The sequence below is a fragment of the Ursus arctos genome, chromosome Y (assembly GCF_023065955.2).
Source record: "Ursus arctos isolate Adak ecotype North America chromosome Y, UrsArc2.0, whole genome shotgun sequence".
NCBI lineage: Eukaryota > Metazoa > Chordata > Mammalia > Carnivora > Ursidae > Ursus > Ursus arctos.
This window is the reverse complement of record NC_079874.1, coordinates 4,520,067-4,527,566: the sequence shown is the minus strand read 5'-3', so window position 1 is coordinate 4,527,566 and position 7,500 is coordinate 4,520,067.

The window sequence follows — 7,500 nt, the reverse complement described above, 5'->3', positions numbered from 1 at the left end:
TAACACACACAAACACCCATCGACTTTTTCTTGCAGGCATACACAATGGTTTCCTGCAAACACACACACACACACACACATAAAAGTCACACTCACGACAGAGCACTCACATTGGATCTCCAGCAGAGCCATGAACACTTGGAATTACCTTAACATATTCACAAACGTGGTCCCGAAACACACATGCAGAAGAAACACACAAAAACACCCTACGACTTTTTCTTACAGACATACACAATGGTATCCAGCAAAACACACACACACACACACACACATACACTATCACACGCACAACACAGCACTCACACTGGGTCCCCGGCATAGCCATCAACAGTTGGAACTGCCCTAACATACTCACAAACGTGGTCCCGACACACACATACACAAGAAACACACACAAACTCCCATTGACTTTTACTTACAGTCATGCACAATGGTTTCCGCAAACACACACACACACACACTATCACACTCACAACACAGCATTCACACTGGCACTTGAATCTGCCCTAACATACAAACAAACGTGGTCCCGACACACACATACACAAGAAACACACACAAACACCCATCAACATTTTGTTACAGGCAGACAGAGTGGGGTTTCCCCAAACACACACACACACACACACACTGTCACACTAACAGCACAGTACGCACACTGGCCCTCGGCAGAGCCATCAACACTTGGAACTGCCCTAACATACTCACAAACGTTTTCCCGACACACACATACACAAGAAACACACACAAACACCCATCGACTTTTTCTTACAGGCATACACAACGGTTTCCCGCGAACACACACACACACAGTCACACTTACAACACAGCACTCACAATGGGTATCCAGCAGAACCATCAACACTTGGAACTGCCCTAAAATATTGACAAATGTGGTCGCGACACACACATACACATGAAACTCACACACACATCCATCGACTTATTCTTACAGGCATACACAATGTTTTCCCGCCAACACAAACACACACAGAAACACACACTGCCACACTCACAACACAGCATTCACACTGGCACTTGGAACTGCCACAACATACTCACATACGTGGTCCCGACACACACATACACAAGAAACACACACAAACACCCATCGACTTTTTCTTAGAAGCATACACTGTCGGGTTCCCCCAAACACACACACACACAGAGACACACACACACTATCACACTCACAACACAGCACTCTCACTGGGTCTCCAGCAGAGCCATCAACACTTGGAACTGCCCTAACATATTCACAAATGTGGTCCCGACACACACATACAGAAGAAACACACACAAACACCCATGGAATTTTTCTTATAGGCATACAGACTGGTTTCCTGCAAACACACACACAGACACGCACACACACTGTCACACTCACAACACACACTCACACTGGATATCCAGCAAACTCGTGAACACTTGGAACTGCCCTCACACACTCACAAATGTGGATCTGAAACACAATACGCAAGAACACACAAATACACCCATCGACTTTTTCATACAGGCATACACAATGGTTACCCGAAAACACACACACACACACACACACACTCTCACACTCACAACACAGCACTCACTCTGTACCTCGGCAGAGACATCAACACTTGGAACTGCCCTCACACACTCACAAATGTGGATCTGAAACACAATACGCAAGAACACACAAATACACCCATCGACTTTTTCATACAGGCATACACAATGGTTACCGGAAAACACACACACACACACACTGTCACACTCGCAACACAGCACTCACACTGGGCCTCGGCAGAGCCATCAACACTTGGAACTGCCCTCACACACTCACAAACGTTTTCCCGACACACACATACACAAGAAACACACACAAACACCCGTGGAATTTTTCTTACAGGCGTACACAGGGGGTTCTGAAACACACACAGACACACACACACTATCACACTCACAACACCGCACTCACACTGGGTCTCCAACACAGCCGTCAACACTTGGAACTGCTTTAACATAATCACAAACATGGTCCTGACACACACATATACAAATAACACACACAAACACCCATCGACTTTTTCTTGCAGGCATACACAATGGTTTCCTGCAAACACACACACACACACACACACACAAAAGTCACACTCACGACAGAGCACTCACATTGGATCTCCAGCAGAGCCATGAACACTTGGAATTACCTTAACATATTCACAAAAGTCGTCCCGAAACACACATGCAGAAGAAACACACAAAAACACCCTACGACTTTTTCTTACAGACATACACAATGGTATCCAGCAAAACACACACACACACACACACACATACACTATCACACGCACAACACAGCACTCACACTGGGTCCCCGGCATAGCCATCAACAGTTGGAACTGCCCTAACATACTCACAAACGTGGTCCCGACACACACATACACAAGAAACACACACAAACTCCCATTGACTTTTACTTACAGTCATGCACAATGGTTTCCGCAAACACACACACACACTATCACACTCACAACACAGCATTCACACTGGCACTTGAATCTGCCCTAACATACAAACAAACGTGGTCCCGACACACACATACACAAGAAACACACACAAACACCCATCAACATTTTGTTACAGGCAGACAGAGTGGGGTTTCCCCAAACACACACACACACACACACACACACACTGTCACACTAACAGCACAGTACGCACACTGGGCCTCGGCAGAGCCATCAACACTTGGAACTGCCCTAACATACTCACAAACGTTTTCCCGACACACACATACACAAGAAACACACACAAACACCCATCGACTTTTTCTTACAGGCATACACAACGGTTTCCCGCGAACACACACACACACAGTCACACTTACAACACAGCACTCACAATGGGTATCCAGCAGAACCATCAACACTTGGAACTGCCCTAAAATATTGACAAATGTGGTCGCGACACACACATACACATGAAACTCACACAAACATCCATCGACTTATTCTTACAGGCATACACAATGTTTTCCCGCCAACACAAACACACACAGAAACACACACTGCCACACTCACAACACAGCATTCACACTGGCACTTGGAACTGCCACAACATACTCACATACGTGGTCCCGACACACACATACACAAGAAACACACACAAACACCCATCGACTTTTGCTTAGAAGCATACACTGTGGGGTTCCCCCAAACACACACACACACAGAGACACACACACACTATCACACTCACAACACAGCACTCTCACTGGGTCTCCAGCAGAGCCATCAACACTTGGAACTGCCCTAACATATTCACAAATGTGGTCCCGACACACACATACAGAAGAAACACACACAAACACCCATGGAATTTTTCTTATAGGCATACAGACTGGTTTCCTGCAAACACACACACAGACACGCACACACACTGTCACCCTCACAACACACACTCACACTGGATATCCAGCAAACTCATGAACACTTGGAACTGCCCTCACACACTCACAAATGTGGATCTGAAACACAATACGCAAGAACACACAAATACACCCATCGACTTTTTCATACAGGCATACACAATGGTTACCCGAAAACACACACACACACACACACACACACACTCTCACACTCACAACACAGCACTCACTCTGTACCTCGGCAGAGACATCAACACTTGGAACTGCCCTCACACACTCACAAATGTGGATCTGAAACACAATACGCAAGAACACACAAATACACCCATCGACTTTTTCATACAGGCATACACAATGGTTACCGGAAAACACACACACACACACACACACACTGTCACACTCGCAACACAGCACTCACACTGGGCCTCGGCAGAGCCATCAACACTTGGAACTGCCCTCACACACTCAAAAACGTTTTCCCGACACGCACATACACAAGAAACACACACAAACACCCATGGAATTTTTCTTACAGGCGTACACAGGGGGTTCTGAAACACACTCAGACACACACACACTATCACACTCACAACACCGCACTCACACTGGGTCTCCAACACAGCCGTCAACACTTGGAACTGCTTTAACATAATCACAAACATGGTCCTGACACACACATATACAAATAACACACACAAACACCCATCGACTTTTTCTTGCAGGCATACACAATGGTTTCCTGCAAACACACACACACACACACACAAAAGTCACACTCACGACAGAGCACTCACATTGGATCTCCAGCAGAGCCATGAACACTTGGAATTACCTTAACATATTCACAAACGTGGTCCCGAAACACACATGCAGAAGAAACACACAAAAACACCCTACGACTTTTTCTTACAGACATACACAATGGTATCCAGCAAAACACACACACACACACACATACACTATCACACGCACAAAAAAGCACTCACACTGGGTCCCCGGCATAGCCATCAACACTTGGAACTGCCCTAACATACTCACAAACGTGGTCCCGACACACACATACACAAGAAACACACACAAACTCCCATTGACTTTTACTTACAGTCATGCACAATGGTTTCCGCAAACACACACACACACACTATCACACTCACAACACAGCATTCACACTGGCACTTGAATCTGCCCTAACATACAAACAAACGTGGTCCCGACCCACACATACACAAGAAACACACACAAACACCCATCAACAGTTAGTTACAGGCAGACAGAGTGGGGTTTCCCCAAACACACACACACACACACACACTGTCACACTAACAGCACAGTACGCACACTGGGCCTCGGCAGAGCCATCAACACTTGGAACTGCCCTAACATACTCACAAACGTTTTCCCGACACACACATACACCAGAAACACACACAAACACCCATCGACTTTTTCTTACAGGCATACACAACGGTTTCCCGCGAACACACACACACACAGTCACACTTACAACACAGCACTCACAATGGGTATCCAGCAGAACCATCAACACTTGGAACTGCCCTAAAATATTGACAAATGTGGTCGCGACACACACATACACATGAAACTCACACAAACATCCATCGACTTATTCTTACAGGCATACACAATGTTTTCCCGCCAACACAAACACACACAGAAACACACACTGCCACACTCACAACACAGCATTCACACTGGCACTTGGAACTGCCACAACATACTCACATACGTGGTCCCGACACACACATACACAAGAAACACACACAAACACCCATCGACTTTTTCTTAGAAGCATACACTGTGGGGTTCCCCCAAACACACACACACACACACAGAGACACACACACACTATCACACTCACAACACAGCACTCTCACTGGGTCTCCAGCAGAGCCATCAACACTTGGAACTGCCCTAACATATTCACAAATGTGGTCCCGACACACACATACAGAAGAAACACACACAAACACCCATGGAATTTTTCTTATAGGCATACAGACTGGTTTCCTGCAAACACACACACAGACACGCACACACACTGTCACACTCACAACACACACTCACACTGGATATCCAGCAAACTCGTGAACACTTGGAACTGCCCTCACACACTCACAAATGTGGATCTGAAACACAATACGCAAGAACACACAAATACACCCATCGACTTTTTTCATACAGGCATACACAATGGTTACCCGAAAACACACACACACACACACACACACACACACACTCTCACACTCACAACACAGCACTCACTCTGTACCTCGGCAGAGACATCAACACTTGGAACTGCCCTCACACACTCACAAATGTGGATCTGAAACACAATACGCAAGAACACACAAATACACCCATCGACTTTTTCATACAGGCATACACAATGGTTACCGGAAAACACACACACACACACACTGTCACACTCGCAACACAGCACTCACACTGGGCCTCGGCAGAGCCATCAACACTTGGAACTGCCCTAACATACTCACAAACGTTTTCCCGACACACACATACACAAGAAACACACACAAACACCCATGGAATTTTTCTTACAGGCGTACACAGGGGGTTCTGAAACACACACAGACACACACACACTATCACACTCACAACACCGCACTCACACTGGGTCTCCAACACAGCCGTCAACACTTGAAACTGCTTTAACATAATCACAAACATGGTCCTGACACACACATATACAAATAACACACACAAACACCCATCGACTTTTTCTTGCAGGCATACACAATGGTTTCCTGCAAACACACACACACACACACACATAAAAGTCACACTCACGACAGAGCACTCACATTGGATCTCCAGCAGAGCCATGAACACTTGGAATTACCTTAACATATTCACAAACGTGGTCCCGAAACACACATGCAGAAGAAACACACAAAAACACCCTACGACTTTTTCTTACAGACATACACAATGGTATCCAGCAAAACACACACACACACACACACATACAATATCACACGCACAACACAGCACTCACACTGGGTCCCCGGCATAGCCATCAACAGTTGGAACTGCCCTAACATACTCACAAACGTGGTCCCGACACACACATACACAAGAAACACACACAAACTCCCATTGACTTTTACTTACAGTCATGCACAATGGTTTCCGCAAACACACACACACACACTATCACACTCACAACACAGCATTCACACTGGCACTTGAATCTGCCCTAACATACAAACAAACGTGGTCCCGACACACACATACACAAGAAACACACACAAACACCCATCAACATTTTGTTACAGGCAGACAGAGTGGGGTTTCCCCAAACACACACACACACACACACACTGTCACACTAACAGCACAGTACGCACACTGGGCCTCGGCAGAGCCATCAACACTTGGAACTGCCCTAACATACTCACAAACGTTTTCCCGACACACACATACACAAGAAACACACACAAACACCCATCGACTTTTTCTTACAGGCATACACAACGGTTTCCCGCGAACACACACACACACAGTCACACTTACAACACAGCACTCACAATGGGTATCCAGCAGAACCATCAACACTTGGAACTGCCCTAAAATATTGACAAATGTGGTCGCGACACACACATACACATGAAACTCACACAAACATCCATCGACTTATTCTTACAGGCATACACAATGTTTTCCCGCCAACACAAACACACACAGAAACACACACTGCCACACTCACAACACAGCATTCACACTGGCACTTGGAACTGCCACAACATACTCACATACGTGGTCCCGACACACACATACACAAGAAACACACACAAACACCCATCGACTTTTTCTTAGAAGCATACACTGTCGGGTTCCCCAAAACACACACACACACAGAGACACACACACACTATCACACTCACAACACAGCACTCTCACTGGGTCTCCAGCAGAGCCATCAACACTTGGAACTGCCCTAACATATTCACAAATGTGGTCCCGACACACACATACAGAAGAAACACACACAAACACCCATGGAATTTTTCTTATAGGCATACAGACTGGTTTCCTGCAAACACACA